The sequence below is a fragment of the Nicotiana sylvestris genome, chromosome 4 (genome assembly GCF_000393655.2).
Source record: "Nicotiana sylvestris chromosome 4, ASM39365v2, whole genome shotgun sequence".
Classification (NCBI taxonomy): domain Eukaryota; kingdom Viridiplantae; phylum Streptophyta; class Magnoliopsida; order Solanales; family Solanaceae; genus Nicotiana; species Nicotiana sylvestris.
The window spans coordinates 162614995-162631555 of NC_091060.1; the positions used below are offsets into that span (position 1 = coordinate 162614995).

Here is a 16561-nt window from a genome sequence, read left to right on the forward strand (position 1 = left end):
AGTCATATCCTCACAAATGTGGCACTTCATAACGATGTAGTCAGCGATGTTTCTAATTCTCTCTCTTATGACACCCTTTTCTTGTAACAAACACCCAATCTGCTGGCCCTAGACTCCAAAGTTTGCTTGGCTGTATAGTTTTGTTCATGAAGTTGTTGCAAGTCTATTTCTAACTGCGCCAATGTCATGTAACAGTGTTCCCTTTCAACCTTGAAGTCTTTTGCCTGCTTGATCATTTTGTTTTCCGTGGCGATGACCCTTTTCTTCAACACCGCGACCTTATCGTCATACCTTTCTCTTAACTGCTTAACCAGGCATACCTGTTCATCTGCATTTTTAGCCAATTGTTTTTGAGCCCTGGCCAGTTCACTTTCTACTTTGTTCAAATAGAAACTATAGTTACTTACTTTCTGCCTTAGGTTAGCTACGAGCTTTTCATCTCTGTTACTTCGAACTGGATTTTCTGCTGCTACTTTCAGTTTCTGCATTTGAGCTCGAAGGGCCTCATTTTCTTTAGATAGCCTTTTCTTTTCACCCTCATCCGCCGCTGCTTGTAAGCCATTCTTGAATTAAAGGTCTTTGACTTGCTTCTCCAACTTTCCTATCGTGGCCCTGTACTCGTTTTCCTTGGCCAACCAAGCCCATGGTTCTTGCGATGCCTCGGCGAATTCCTGAATGTGCAGTTTTTTGGCCGGTCTTTCTGATTCGGCCCTTGCAGTGTTCTTCTTTCTATACCAGGCAAGGTAGGCGGGTGAGACCTCGCCTTTAGATAGGTTCCGCACTCGGGTGCTTGCCGTCAAATACTGTCACTCGTTCCAAATAGAACGAACTATTTCTTCGTGAAATTGGCCGTCAGAGCTAATCTCAACCACGTGGATACTGAGATCTTCATCTGGATGCATCACCTGACACCTTCCTAATTGTCTCATCACTCGGTAGGGAGCGTAAGGCTGAATACCTCGAAGACCTATTAGGAGGAAGTAAGGACCTGTGGCAGGTATATACACAATTTCTTCAATAGGAAGCCAACCTCGTGTCCATTCTATTTGTCCCGTAGCGATGGCGCAAAGACGGGCTATCCATTCTCCAAACCCCTCTGGTAACTTGAACCCTGAAACCCTTATGTTGAATTCTTCAATGCAGCTTTTCTCTGCGGATCCATAACTCATATACTGAGGGTGGTGGCACAAGTGCTCGATCATCCACATTTGTAGTAGCAAATTGCATCCCTCGAAGAAGTCTGCCCCAGCTTTACAAGCTGTGAGAGCTCGGTATATCTCAGACACTATCATAGGGGCGAGAGTGCTCTTGGCGTTGGTAACCAGGACCTTGACGACTCCCGCCACCCGTAAATCGATATTCCCATCTTTTCGGGGAAACACCACAAGGCCTAAGAATGCTAGCATGAAAGCGAAACGCCTATGCTCGTCCCATTTGTTCGGTTCCCTTTACTGCAAACCCCGCTTTCCGGATCATTGAACCCTTCTATATGCCCGTACTTCTGGTATATAAAACGTAGAGTGGAAAAACCCCCTTCCAACTCGGAATATGGGATTCCCTTGTTTATCTTTAGCAAATCCATGAATTTGTGAAGCCCGTACTTCTGGTATATAAAATGTAGAGTGAAAAAAACCCCTTCCAACTCGAAATATGGGATTCCCTTGTTTATCTTTAGCAAATCCATGAATTTGTGAAAGTTAACGGCCCTTGGAGAGATTAGATACTTATGCCTTAAACCTGCAGTACCTTTCATATAACCTGCTATCTCTTCCAAGGTCGGGGTGAGTTCAAAATCCGAGAAGTGAAATACGTTATGGGTCGGGTCCCAGAACGTAACTAAAGCCTTTATGATGTCTCCTCTAGGTCTGATCTTTAATAACCCGGTGAGACCCCCCAAATGTAGATTGACCTTATCTTGCTCTGACTTGCCCAGATCTTCCCACTACATACGCAACTCCAAAGGGATTTTGTTCATAACTGTTACCGGCAAATTCTGACTCGTGCTCATTCTGCATGTTTATTGGGGTGTTTAAAATTTAAGACTTATTTGACTCAAAATAAAATTAACACACATTTTTTCAAAAATAAAATAAAAACCCGATTTCGCAAATACGGCCTTTCAGCACTTCGAGAACGAAGATTTTAAGGCAGTGTTGGCTCACCGGTGAAAACCTTGAAAACAATGACCACAGGTGGTTATTCTTGCAAAAACGGCCTTCCGGCGCCCTTTTTAAGGATATTGACAAGAATGGCATCACCCTAACTATTTTTCAAATAAAAGTAAAATTTGTTCTTTTGGCTATTTTTGCGAAAAGGAAGTTGGACCCGATGAGGGTTGCCTACGTATCTCACACCCTATGAGAATCAAACTGGCGTAGTTCGGGCAATTTTGATAACACAAAAACCAACTTTTTTTTTGAAAACAAAAAATTCTCTTTTTATTTTTTTTTTCAAAATTTCGGCAGAGTTTTGGCATATATAGGTTTTCAAAACAGGTAATTACCTCCCTTAGCCCTCACACTGCTATTTCTTTTCCAAACTCTTTCCTTTTATTCAAAAATCGGTCAACATGCAAATCCGAAGCAAATAAATGCACAAGTAGCAAGTAAGATGCATCAGGATGGTCTTTTCATTTTTTGTACACATGTCCTAGACAGACCCAACCCCTATGTTGAGTCTCCAAAGTCAAAATGCACGTGATACAGACAAACGTTCCTACTAGGGATCCGGCATGAGGTCTTGTTATACTAGGTTAAAAACCTGGGTTTATTTGTCCTAGACCTGGCTTACCCGAGTGGACAACTCGAGCCGAGGGGGGGCTGCGTACCGGTAACCAAAAGATCATCCGATTTTGCAACTTATCCGAACCTCGTTCTATTTGGAATAGGACACTAACAGAAAGAAGTCACGACCAGCGTGCACTCCCAGAGCTGTCACCTCCTTTTACCCTACACCCGCAAGGGCATAAGGGAGTTTTTCCAATTAAAGGACAATCGAAACGGGATTTATTATTAAAGATTTAGAGTCGCCACTTGGGAGATTTATGGCATCCCAAGTCACCGGTTGAATCCCGAATCGAGGAAAAGATTGACTATGTATTACAGTCCGCGAACCAGAAATCTGAGTAAGGAATTATGTTAACCCGGGAGAAGGTGTTAGGCATTCCCGACTTCCGTAGTTCTAGCACGGTCGCTCAACTGTTATATTTGGCTTAAATTATCTGATCTTAACAATTATGAACCTATGTGCAAATTTTAACCTTAACCGCTTTTATTCATTTTTAAAGAAAATTGCAACGTCATTAAAACAAGTCTTGAACCACGTCACATAAATGCACCCGTGGTTTTTGGACATACTTTAACATCGTTGGGATTTGGATTTGGGTCACATAAATGCGCACCCGAGTTTAGGGAGGTAATGTTATTAAAATACGCGCCTAAAGAAACTAACGTGTTATTATTTTGGGGAAGGCCGTGACATTCGCTAAACGGCCCGTCCCGAAATCTAAGTATTTTAATATATTCAATTATCGAGGGCCCCGCAATTTATGTGTTTTGTTTAGCGAGGCTTATCCCGCTTTATTATTTTAAAGTGCAAACCCAGAGCAATCTATAGTTTTCTACTTAATTTGTCTCTAAAATAAAAGAAAGGCCCTAATTAATTTGTTACTGGACTGATGTAAACTAAGTAATATTTGCACCAACATCCGACCATTGGGCTCCGATGTTAGCCCAGCAGAGGGAATTTAAAACTAGATATACACCATAAAATCGGCCAAAACAGACCTTGGCCCAGGCCAAAATAAGAAAGGGGCCAAAACTGGCCTGGGCCATGCATCAATTATCCTGAGGCCCAAACGTTTAGGGACTAGCCTGTTAAGCCCTGTTTTTTACACTAAATAGAATTTCAATTTAATTAAGAACACAAATCTGATGAATCTACTACTAAAATTAACTAGCCAGTAAAATAAATTCAATGCAACATTAAACATGAGTTGGAAAGCAACTAATTTCAGATTTCATGACCCACGTAAACTACCTATGATCACAATTTTCAAACATGGTGCATACTAGTTCAAATTTCAAATTCCCTACTATGACTCATTTTTATTAAAATGCTGACTCATGAACTTTGATTAAACACTAACGTGACCACATATGAGAATTGAAACTCGAGAATTAAGGATGCTGGACGAAAATGGATTGCCTAAATTAACCTTACGAATTACATATCTCATATCTACTTTTAACTTTCTGATTTCGAACCCACACACAACCACTCAAACTCAGAATTATAGATTAACTCACATCATCACTACTAAATATAAAGCTCCCATGATCAGAAGAAGTATTACACTACTTTAACAGTCTACAGCCTAATTAATCACAGCTAAAATATACCATTTAAATAGATCTAGGAAAACCGGAAATTAACTAAACTAATAGAAACTATTCTGTTAGTCTAGCATGGAATTATTACAACGAATACTCAACTAAACTCATATGCATTTCTAAATATCTAACACACACTTAATGGTTCAAATGCACAAACTTATAATTAACAGTCCATCAGTACGGTTATTACAGTATAATAAAAGCAGTAAATCAACAATAGGCCTCCACTTCAACAACAATAGGCCTCCACTTCATTCATTTTCAACTGGATATTTACATACATCGAGTTTCAGGACAGGTACCTAGTATGTAGAACATAAAAATGGGGTAAGCAATCAGCAACAGCAAACAACAAAATACAGTAGCAGAAAGCCCAACACAGTAGCTTCAACACCTCAATCCAGAAATCCCATCAACACGGAGAAAACCAGTAAAAATGGAGAAGAAAAATAGTCCGGAAATCTCTCTTTGTTTTATCTTCTAGCTTTGAACTCTCTCTGGTGTTCTTTCGCTCTCAATATTTCAGAAAATTTGGTTCTATCTTTTTTACTCTCTCCAAAATGAATTCTGCTCTTGTATATCGAGTGTATCCAGAGTGTATATCGATTGTATACCGCTCTCTCCGCCTCCCGCCCCCCGCCCCCCCCTCTTTTTTTGATTTTCAGCTCCCTTAAATGGGCATTCAATTAGTGCATTTTCCACTACTAACTTAACTTTTCATTTATTTAATCCTCCACTCCATTGTCCACTCAATTATCCACTTAATTATTTAATACATTAGTGCAATCCTAACCCTACTATCCACTAGAAACTTCTTAAGTAGGTAAACCCTTGAATTACTTATATTAATCAGTTTTTATTGACACAATTAAACAAGAACTTAATACTAAACTTATTGAACTAATCCTACTTATTTTGACTGAGTGATTAACGAGATACAATTTCACACTCTTACAACAAGCTGATATCCTAATTATACGAAACAAATCTATAAAACCAAATCTTAAAGAAACAACAGTAAACATAAATAATTCATACCAAAGAACTGATCGAATTTCAAATGAAATTGACCAGAAAAAGAAAAAGAGACGAGGAAGACGAATATTAGAATAACACTAATGAAAATAAACAAAAACTAGGAAAGAACTCACTGGATAGGCTCGAACTTGGATTTGGCACTCTGAATCAGCCCAAAATAGTACCAAACGTTTGTTCCTGATGCAGAACAAACGAGCGTTATTATTTTGTGATGAAACAAGTTTGAATAAGCCCAGAAATCCAACCAAACGATCTTTCATGCACTGGTCGGAATTTTAAGGTTCTAAGGCTCGAACTTAGATTCGATATTCGAGGAGTTCTGGATACATTCGAGGGAAACTAATGATATATTGAGCCTAAGGGGGGTTGTGGATGTTGTGTGGTGTTAATTTGGGAGGGATTGGATTCGGCGCCGCCACCGGAGAAAGTTAGGGCGGCGCTAGGGTTCATCCTTTTGAATCGATATTTGAAAGGATTCAGGCATGTTCGAAGGTAAAAGGTTACGGATCCGGGAAGAGGGGATCGAGGGGGTTCTGGGGTGTATTTTTGGGAGTGATTGGAGCCTGCGCCGCCACCGGAAGGCGGTGGGGAATGGTGGCGGCTGGTCTCTAGGGTTTGGGTGAGGAAGATGAGATGGGGGTTATGAGGGGGGTGGGGTCTGTTTGGTCAAATATATACTGGGGTGAAATTGGATCCAGGCCGTTAGATCAAACAGGATCAACGGCGTGGATCATCTAACTAATTGGAACGACGTCGTTTGAGTGATTTAAAGACCGGATCGGTCTCAGATGAAATGGGTCGGGGTCGGGTAATGGGCAAAGCTTTGGGGTCGTTCGATCAAATGAATTGATGGCCCTGATCAAAACGTGTCCAAACGACGTCGTTTGGTTCTGGTACGGGTGGACCGGGTATGGCAGACGGGTCTGGGCTGGTTTGGGGTGGGTTTGGACCGGTTTTGTTTTGGGCTTGGAGATCTTTTGGCCCAAATTTGATTTCCTCTCTTTTATTAACTCTTTTTCTTTTCTTTTCTTCTTTTTCTTTCGAAAAAAAAATTAAAACTAAAATCCTAATTAAATTATAAAACTCCAAATTAACTTAAAAATACTAATTAACTCTAACTAATAATTATCACAAATAATTAAAAGAAAATCACACAATTTGACTAAAATTACAAAAATATGTTATTATTTTTTGAAGTTTCATTTTTGTAAAACACCTAATTATTAATTAATTCCAAAAAAAGTAGAAATCAAATCTTAAATGTCAATGCTATATTTTTGTATTTTTAATGCATTAATAAAATTAAACATGCCCACAAATATATGCAAACAATCAGGAAAATCACACATAATTAAAGACAAGACCTAATTTTGGGAATTATTTTGGAGTAATTCGTATGAGGCAAAAATCACATGCTCACAGTTTCGACATCCCCAAAGAAATTAGTTGCGACAACGGACCTCAGTTCGTCGGAAGGAAGATGACCGAGTTCTTTAACAAATGGCGCATCAAGCGGATACTCTTCATGCCATACCATCCAGCTAGCAACGGTCAGGCAGAATCATCCAACAAAACAATATTGAATTTACTAAAGAAGAAGCTCGAGGACGCTAAAGGACTGTGGCCGAATCTACTACCGGAAGTATTATGGGCCTACCACACCACGCCTAAGACCAGCACAGGTGAAACGCCATACTCATTAGTCTACGGGACTGACGTTGTTATACCCATTGAAATCAGAGAACCTAGCCTAAAATAGTCCAACGAAAGTGGATCAAGTAACGACGAAAATAGAATATAGGACCTCGACGAAGTAGAGGAATAGAGGGATATGTCTCATGTAAGAATGGTAGCGCAAAAACAACAGGGGGAAAGGTACTACAACAAGAAAGCCAAAATACGTCCGCTCAAAGTCGGAGACTACGTCCTCAAGGCCAAAACACAAACGGCCAATGACCCAAAAGAAGGAAAATTGGGAACCAACTGGGACGGACCAAATAAAATTACGGCGGCGGCAAGTAAAGGGGCATTCCAACTAGAAACAATGGAGGGAAAACTACTACAGAACAACTGGAAAATCGCCCACCTCAAATATTTCCACTTCCGAAAAATGACGTCAACTAAGTCGTACTCTTTTTCCCTCACCCGGGTTTTGTCCCAATTGGGTTTTCTCGAGTAGGTTTTTAACGAGGCGACGAAGGATATGTCTCAAAGTTCAAAGTATAATTCATCGCCCCGCCTGCCGATGATATATCCAGGCCGAACGATGAAGGGACTAGATACAAGAAAACTTCTCCGATGTGTATGAAACTGACATATACAATACTCCAACATTTTACTCGAGCATTTCACTCTCCATTGATCTCCGCTTAAAATGAAGATTTTGACCTCATTCGAACTACGAAGGGTTAACATTTCGACCAGCTCGAAATAATACCCCTACGGCCAAGGGTCATTGCCAGAATGAAGAGTTCGATCTTGTTCGAACTACGATGGGTTAACATTTTGACCGGCTCGAAATAACACCCCTACCTCCAAGGGCCATCGCCAGAATGAAGATTTTGACCTCGTTCAAACTACGACAGGTTAACATTTCGACCAGCTCAAAATAACACCCCTACGGTCAAGGACCATCGCCAGAATGAAGAGTTTGACCTCGTTCGAACTACGGCAGGTTAACATTTCGACCAGCTTGAAATAACACCCCTACGGCCAAGGGCCATCTCCAGAATGAAGAGTTCGACCTCGTTCGAACTATGACGGGTTAACATTTCGACCAGCTCGAAATAACACCCTTATGGCCAAGGGCCATCGCCAAAATGAAGATTTATACCTCGTTCGAACTACGACGGGTTAACATTTCGAACAGCTCGAAATAACATCCTTACAGCCAAGAGCCATCGCCAAAATGAAGAGTTCGACCTCGTTCGAACTACGACGGGTTAACATTTCGACCAGCTCGAAATAACACCCTTACAGCCAAGGGCCATCGCCAAAATGAAGAGTTCGACCTCGTTCTAACTACGACGGGTTAACATTTTGACCAGCTCAAAATAACACCCCTACGGCCAAGGGCCATCGCCAAAATGAAGAGTTCGACCTCATTCGAACTACGACGGGTTAACATTTTGACCAGCTTGAAATAACACCCCGATGGCCCCAAAATAAAGAGTTCACTCAAACCACGACGGGGTAACACTTCGACATTAGCTCGAAAATAACATCCCTATGGCTAAGGCCATTACTAAAGGAAAAAATTTGACAGAAGTTCGACATCGCTCGAAATGCAATGGGTTAACATTTCGACAACTTCAAATGAGTATGACTACGACAAAGGTCATCGTCAAATAAACAAGCACAACAAGAAAACGATTCAGAGGTACACAATAAAAAGTAACTGCTCCATTACTGTTGTTATATTAGAAAAGTTCTGCCTCATATACTTTCTCATAGCTCATATAATTCTCGAGGTACGATAGGATCGGCCAAAGCATAAGAAGTAGAGGGCTTCGACTGTCGACGCACATAATCCGCCTTTATAGCTGCAACTTCTTCATTTAATGCGGACAACTCCGCCTCCAGATCTCGGATAATCCCCTCAAATCTTGCCTCCTTAAGCGCAGATGTCTGCACCTCCTTGTCCCATTCTGATTTGCATACACAAAGGGCATCCTCTAAAGCCGCTGCCTCAGATATGGCCGTCGCCCTCTCCCTTTCAGCATGAGCCAATCCATCAGCATTCGCACTCAGCTCACCTTTAAGGTCAATGACCTCCGCCTCCTTCCTGTTAAGCTCGGAAACTAAGTTGGCCACCTTCGCTTGGAGGTCAGCATTCTCGGCCATCACCCCCCCTACTCATCTCAAGATCATCTTCCCTGGCCTTATGGGCCGCCTCAAGTTCACTGCAACGGGCAATGGCCTTCATCAGATCCTCATCTCGCTCTCTCAGCTCTTCGACTTTCTATGCCGATTGTTTCTCCTTTTGCTTAATACCGTCACGGAACAGCTGAAAGTCGTTGTCCTAAGTAAAGAGATCAGCCAATGCATGATGCTTGGTGCGGTATTCCTAATATTTGGTGGTTATCTTCCCATAAATGGCTTTCCTCCACTTATCCCTACGTTTACGCTCGATTTCCATGATGAGGGTCAAGTATGAAAAGCAAACTCAAAGCAAAGAATAGGCTAAGGATACAAAACAGAACCAAAAACAAAAAGAAAAGAATAAGGCATTTACCCATAGAGCCATGCCGGAAATGCTCCATGATAACTCTGCGTCGCTCATCGCCTTAAGTGTCGCATTCTCAGAAGCAGCGCAAAAGGGGTAAACACCGACGCCGCCTGCTCACTATTCGACAACAAGTCGTAGTTTCCAGGAATGACAATATGTCGATCAGAACCCTCCATCTTTATTTCTACACAAGTATGACGTTCCATGAACTCTCGTGCATCTTCTGGGTTGACGTCCAAACTCGAACTGTCGCCCTCGGCATGTATGACACCTCCAATGACAGATGATGTGCCACCTTCGATAGAGCGTGCAGATCCCCCTCCTTGGTATATTCCTTCGGTCCGGGGAGACTGTCCTGCCAAAATGGCATCCGCCATAAAAACAGGCACTGGTGCCGTCTCCGACGCACCAGTCCTGCTCTTTCCAGCATCGGTGGCAACTCTCTTCCCAAGTTCTACCCTCCTCCTTTTTCTCGACGGAGATTCATCCCCATTGGAGGGCTCATCCACAAGATGATGGAATGGTCTGGAGGAGATCTCATCCCGAACAATCATGTCATGAGAAGAGTCTCTAGCATGTATGGGTTGCGCATGGCTCCCTCGGGCGGACTCAGCCAAGGTAAATTGCATCCCTACTGATGTGATGGCCTGGCGAAATGTAGGGATTGGGGTCGTCTTCCTGGAAGCCCTACGACCAGTCACCACAAAGAGTCGTATCAATAAACGGCGGCAAACGGCCAAAGGTCAGTACATAAAAACATTTACCAGATGGAACCTTCGGCCCAAAGCATTTCATGAAAGTGGGTCAATCTCGAGTCTCCGCCGCGTTAGGTAGAAAACGGGCTAGATACCAACGATGGGATGAGGTGTGGGCCTCGCAGATGCATGGAAAGGTTACAAATAAGCACAAAGTTGGAAAGAATGAAAATAAACTACAAATACCAACACCTACAGTTGTGATTCCACCGTTTCTGAATTCCAGTTGGGTTTGACACCAGATGCTCGGTTCTAACGAAGAAGTATTTATGCCAAAATTTGCTGCTTGCCTGGTCATCTATCCTAACCACCAGACCCTTGGTCCCACGATGCCTTAAGTGTATCATAGTACCCTGTGAAAGCTAGGGGAAAACAAGTGTAAAAGGTGATAAAGGCCGACTTCATACCCCGCATTCCGCGTACTTCGTCAATACCAGAAACATCTTGTACGTATACGGAGATAGCTGCACCGGGAAGACTTTATAGAACCGACAGAATTCCTCTGTTAACGGAAGAAGAGGGAAGGAATGGCCGATCACAAAAGGGTACACATAAAATACACAATACCACGGTCTGTGGACATCCACGAAGTCCCTCCTAGTCGAAACTAACTCGATATGAGAGGGAACGTTATACGTAGATCAGAAGTCATCTATGTAAGCATGTTTACTTTGAGAGACCACCGGATCGGGAGAGAGGACAGGTTTCTTAAGAAAATCATTCTGATACATGTTCTTTCTCGGTAATATCTCCTCCACGGTGGGAAGACTGTCCCCTTCTTCTACTGTCATATCTTCACCACCAGAGAGAGGTGCCATAGATAGCGGGGTGGCGTTGGAAATCTCTTCGTATGACCGATGTGTTCTAGGCATCTCGATGGCAGAAGGTATATTGATAAAGCACAGAGCAAAGAATGATGAACGGAAGAAGGTGAGAAGAAAGATCACGAAAACAGAGTTGGAGATACGAAAAGAAATGGCTAAAGAAGACAACACATACACTAGAAAGGAAATGACCAAAAGTTCTTGAAAGAACTAAACCTTCATCTATTTATAAGGTTGTGTGGTGCCAGAATCGAAGCGAAAATCAGCCAGAGGCACCAAAACCAAAGTGACAAGCCAATTGGTATCTGTCTCGGGAAGACGCGCAATGATGACGCACGTGGTAGTGACGTCATCTCCCGATATGTTATACTATCTGGAATACCGTGGAACGTACCACTCTTTTGTTAGTGATCAAACAGTCACAACCCAACCGCCAAATTTCTCCGCGGGTATGGGCGGCGTCCGCTTATCAAGGACACACAGGGCCGCGACCTCAACAAGCAGAGGGACTAACTGTATGGGTCCAAAATTGTCAACCACGACCATTACCAGGTAGGACAAGGAATGAGGTTATCATGATGCACCGTCTGGTGGTCGTCGTGGTGAAAGGCAACGATTGAGGGCGGTCAGTCGATGCATGACATCCACGACAATGTATACTTAGTGGGAGACAACAAGAATATGCCTTTCGAATATTCTCTATGTTGTACTTTCTAGGGTTTTTTGGGAGATTGTCCCCTATAAATAGGAAGGGTGAGTAAAGAAAAAGGAGACACGGGAAAAAAGACAAAAGAACACTTTGTAAAAGATCCTCTAAGAGTGAATACAAAAGCAGTATTGTTCATCTGAGAAGATAAAGAGATTCCCCAATCATCTCATATTTATTCCCCCTTTAACGCTGATTGCGCCTTTCAAGCTTGATTGTGCATTTAAGTCTTCACATTTATGAGCATTCATTCGATTCCAACATATTTGTTACATCATTCATCTTGCTTACTCTCTCCGTCTCTTGATCTAGATTTTATTATGTTTAACTAAGATTTACCTCATCTTTATCATTATTTATTTTAATCATAAAGGTTTTGACATCTTTTGGTCAAACAGTAACCATACAGCTTTGATATAAAGAAACTACAACTAGAGATAAATACAAAGACTCAATAGTAGGAAGCACATTGATGTTTAGGTCAATTCATGTGCACCTCGATTATTCCATCAAATACATGGTATTTTTGTCAACACAAGTTTTGGATAACTCTACTCACTAAAGGGGGAATTTACATCTATACCCAGTTTTGGGGTCACCATTAAACTTATACCCGCTTTGCATAAAAATTTGCAAGTGAACCCACTTTAGGATCAACTTCAGACTTATCATGTTTGAAGATGAAGAAAAAAGAAAACTACGGTGCAAAAATTACACTTAAAATGCACTTAAGACCAAATAGGTCTGAAGTGCAATAAATGATTTCCTGCACCTAAGGTCAAATAGGTCTAAAGTGAAAAAAAATTACACTTAAGATGCACTTAAGGTCAAATAGGTCTGAAGTGCAAATTGCTCCGAAATAGAAATTTGTTATTCAAATTTCAACAATCCAATACTCGATTCAACAGCTAAATCTACTATAAATGATTTTAAATTTGAAACGTAACATCCAAATATCATAAAAAACAAACCTCAATCATCCATTCGTCAAAATAACAATAAATCTAACAAACCTATTTTGCAATTAAGAAAAAGAAAGAAACCCTAAGCAATAGCAAAGAAAGGAGCGCCACAGCAGTTCACTACTGTAAAACATCATAAACTACCTTAAAACCAGCTTACAATTTGTAAATTTACCTTCACATTTGTTTTTACAACGACTAAGAAGGAGGACGAGGACGAGGAAAAGGCCTGAAGTAGTATGTACTTCGGATACTAATTTAATTTTTTTTAAAGTGGATATAAGTTAAATGTGAGCCACCAAATAGGATGCCCATAAAATTTTGTTTCACTAAAGTGCAGCGATTCCGAATAACTCTATTTACCAAATATTTTCATTTTGCTAAGTTTTGAATTATAATCTCTCAAAATATACCTCATTTTTATCGCAGGAATACGTATTCTCAATGGGTTAAAATGTGTTTTAGGGGAGGTGCAAAACAAAATCTCAACCCTGAGTTTGGATGTAAAACGGGAAAATCGGGTTGGATATGAGCCAATTAAAAATGGGTAATACAAAAACTGATGAATCTATCCGACCCGACCCATATTTAATATGGATAAAAAATGGGTTAACCAGTTGATGTTCCTCAAACTTGAGGAAATCCCCAATTTGAGTCTTTATAAATATAAAAGTTATACACATCGGTTATTCAGTTTTTTTAATGGATAATATGGATCTTATCCATATTTGACCCATTTATAAAAAGTTCATTATCCAACCTATTTTTTTTAATGAATAATATGGATGGATAACTATTTTTTATCCATTTTGCCACCACTAGTCCTGAGGCACAAGCCACAAAGTGTAAGTTCGTGAATTTTTTATTTTTAGATCAATTTTTTTTTCTAAAAGGTCATCATATGGAAAGTATAGAAATACAACTCTAATTAGTATATAAAGTTAAATAAAAAGTTCGTGAAAGCTAGTTTAACTATCTAAACGTAATAATAGAAGAAATAATCAAAATAGTCGCCCATCCAACCATTTAAATTAAAATTAGTCGACAGATGTATAATATTCATATATTCATGTAAAATCAGTATATAATTTATATATATCAACTATAAAAAAATAAAAAGCAAATTTAATCGGCTGTTTGTGTAAAGATCTCAATGGTCATAATATAGTGATTGCAACTAACGTCGTTGAACTATCTCCTAACGTTGGGCCTCCCAACAATAGGCCTATTCCGTTGGGCCCATTATTGAATTATGAATAATTAAGATGAGCCCAAAAAAGCCTGCAGGTGAAGCCCTAAATAGTAAGCTGAAATCTCAAAGTTCTTCAGCAAATCGACTGGAATCGAACGAGCGAGAGCAAAAATGAACTCAATGGTGGCATTAGGGAAGAAATTCACGAGAAATATTCAAGATCATAAACGCAGGCTTTTATCAGCTAAGTATGAATTAAGGCGAAAGCTTTACAAAGCGTTTGTTCAAGATCCTGAACTCCCCCCTGAAATGAGAGAAGCTCATCGTTACAAGCTTTCGAAATTGCCAAGGAACAGTTCATTCACTCGAATCAGAAATCGTTGCGTTTTCACAGGTCGGCCACGTGCTGTGTATGAGAAGTTTAGAATGTCGCGTATTGTGTTCCGTGGTTTGGCTGCTCGTGGTGCTTTGCAAGGTGTTAAGAAAGCTTCTTGGTAGACTTACACCCCAGGTAATTTTATTTTCGATTGTTTTTTTTTAACATTTTGATTGTGCTTGCTTGATTTTGCTGGAATAACTTAGTGCGAAAAAGTTGTTTGAATCTGAATTCTGCATCTGGGTTGTGTCGTTAAGACAATGTTATCGCTGCCTTTGAGCTAAAGGTGTTTGTTGAAATGTCTTTATGGGAATTTTAATGCTGTGTCTTTTTTAACTTTCAGGAAATTGTTGCATTGCAGCTATCGTATTTGATACTCTCTTTGTCCCAATTTAATTGGCAAGCTTTTGTTTTTATTCTGTCTAAAAAAATGACATTTTTCTAAGTTTAAAAATAATCTCATTTTTTCCTTAATGACATGATGTATAGTTCATGTTTTAGTCCACAAGTATCAAAAGTCTTTGTTTTCTTTCTTAAACTCTATGCTCAGTCAAACAAGAACACAAGAACACATGAAAATGGGACTGAGGGAGTAGTACTTTGAGACTGTAAATGTTTTGGTATGACTCATCCCACTTTACGGAGTATGCTTCGAGTAAACTTAATCTTCTTGTTGTCTTCCTCTTTTATGATGTGAGATATGATGTTTTCTTTAGTCCAATCAGATTTTGTTTCTTCTTAGGACAAGAGTAGTGAATCAGAACTATCTTTTTCATTTGTGGAAAAGTGATCGTAAAACCTCAGAGACTGTAGCAACTTCTCTAGTTACAATTCACTGCTTCACATGAAAGGTTATGCTCTTAAAGTCTGAATGATACTAGAAAGATACACAAGTGAAAAATGCATACAAAGAAGAGAATACAGATCAACCTTCTTTGATTTGGCACTGCTTCCTCCTCCTTATGCAACATCCTTCTGCTGTTACTTCTAGATTTGGTAAATTATCATCATCAGAACATGCATTTGTTCTTAAGAATTAGAATGCGAAGTATTGAGAGCCTCAGGGATGATGCTATCATGGTTGCTGAATGAGATTGCAGTTGTTTAGGATATACAACATTTAGGTAGGAGAATGATTTTGAATTTTAGAAGAAGTTTGAAACTGGTTGTTTGAACTTTTCATAGCAATACTGTTACATGGACGATGTTCGCATTTGTTGCAGTACCCTGGCAAGTATGATGTTACTCCCTCTTTGCTGTTACATGGACGTTGTTCGCATTTGTTGCAGTACCCCGGCAAATCTGATGTTACTCCCTCTTTAACTTACTTTATTGAACTAAGTTAGAGTTGTACGTTTAAGGTGTAGATGAGTAATTATTTTCGTTTACAAATTCTATCTTGACAAGGTTGATCATCCTACTAACACATGACTATGTTCTTTTTAACACAGGATTACTTCATTAGGAATCTACCAAAAGCATTACTACTGGATCTCATATACTATAGCCAAGCAGATTACAGTCGGACTAAAGTTTATATTTCAAAAGTTGTCGTAGCTTTTTCAAATAAATCGTCATGCTATGTTATGAGACTTCTGCCTTTTCAAATATCTAGCTCTTCGGGTTGGAATGTCTGTATACTTTTCATCTCTGCTTCAAGATTTCTGGAAGTTCTGAATCTGCTTGGTGGAACCTTGCTAAAGCTTTTCATTGTCCTGAAACTTCTGATTTTATGAGAAGACCTGACTTATTACTTTGGACTCTAATTCCAGCTTTGAACTGTTATCAAGGCATGCATCTTCCTCACCAACCCCCCCCCCCCCAAACACACGCACAGTTTTCTATCGTCTGTTACACTACCCTTCACAGTGCATGTTACACTGTTTAAAAATGACATGTATCATCCTACATTAGTTGTGTTTTTGAATCTTTTCTGTGTACTTGATTTACCTTTAGTTCCAATTTAATTTAGAACAGAGATGGAGAGGAGAAACGAAGAACTCAGGTCCAGTGTTTTCAAGTCTTTGAGGCACTACTATAGAACAAGTGAAAATAGATGCTCCGTTTGTCTTCTGTCTGTATCTAA

The 16561-nt window shown here is 40.1% G+C and overlaps 1 long non-coding RNA gene across 1 annotated transcript; it reads left to right on the forward strand.

The window, feature by feature from the left end:
• Positions 1 to 14192: 14192 nt before the first annotated feature.
• LOC138889179 (uncharacterized) lies at positions 14193 to 16228 on the forward strand. The gene is made up of 2 exons (XR_011406984.1): positions 14193 to 14610; positions 15927 to 16228. It is a non-coding gene; the product is annotated as an uncharacterized lncRNA (long non-coding RNA).
• Positions 16229 to 16561: the final 333 nt, after the last annotated feature.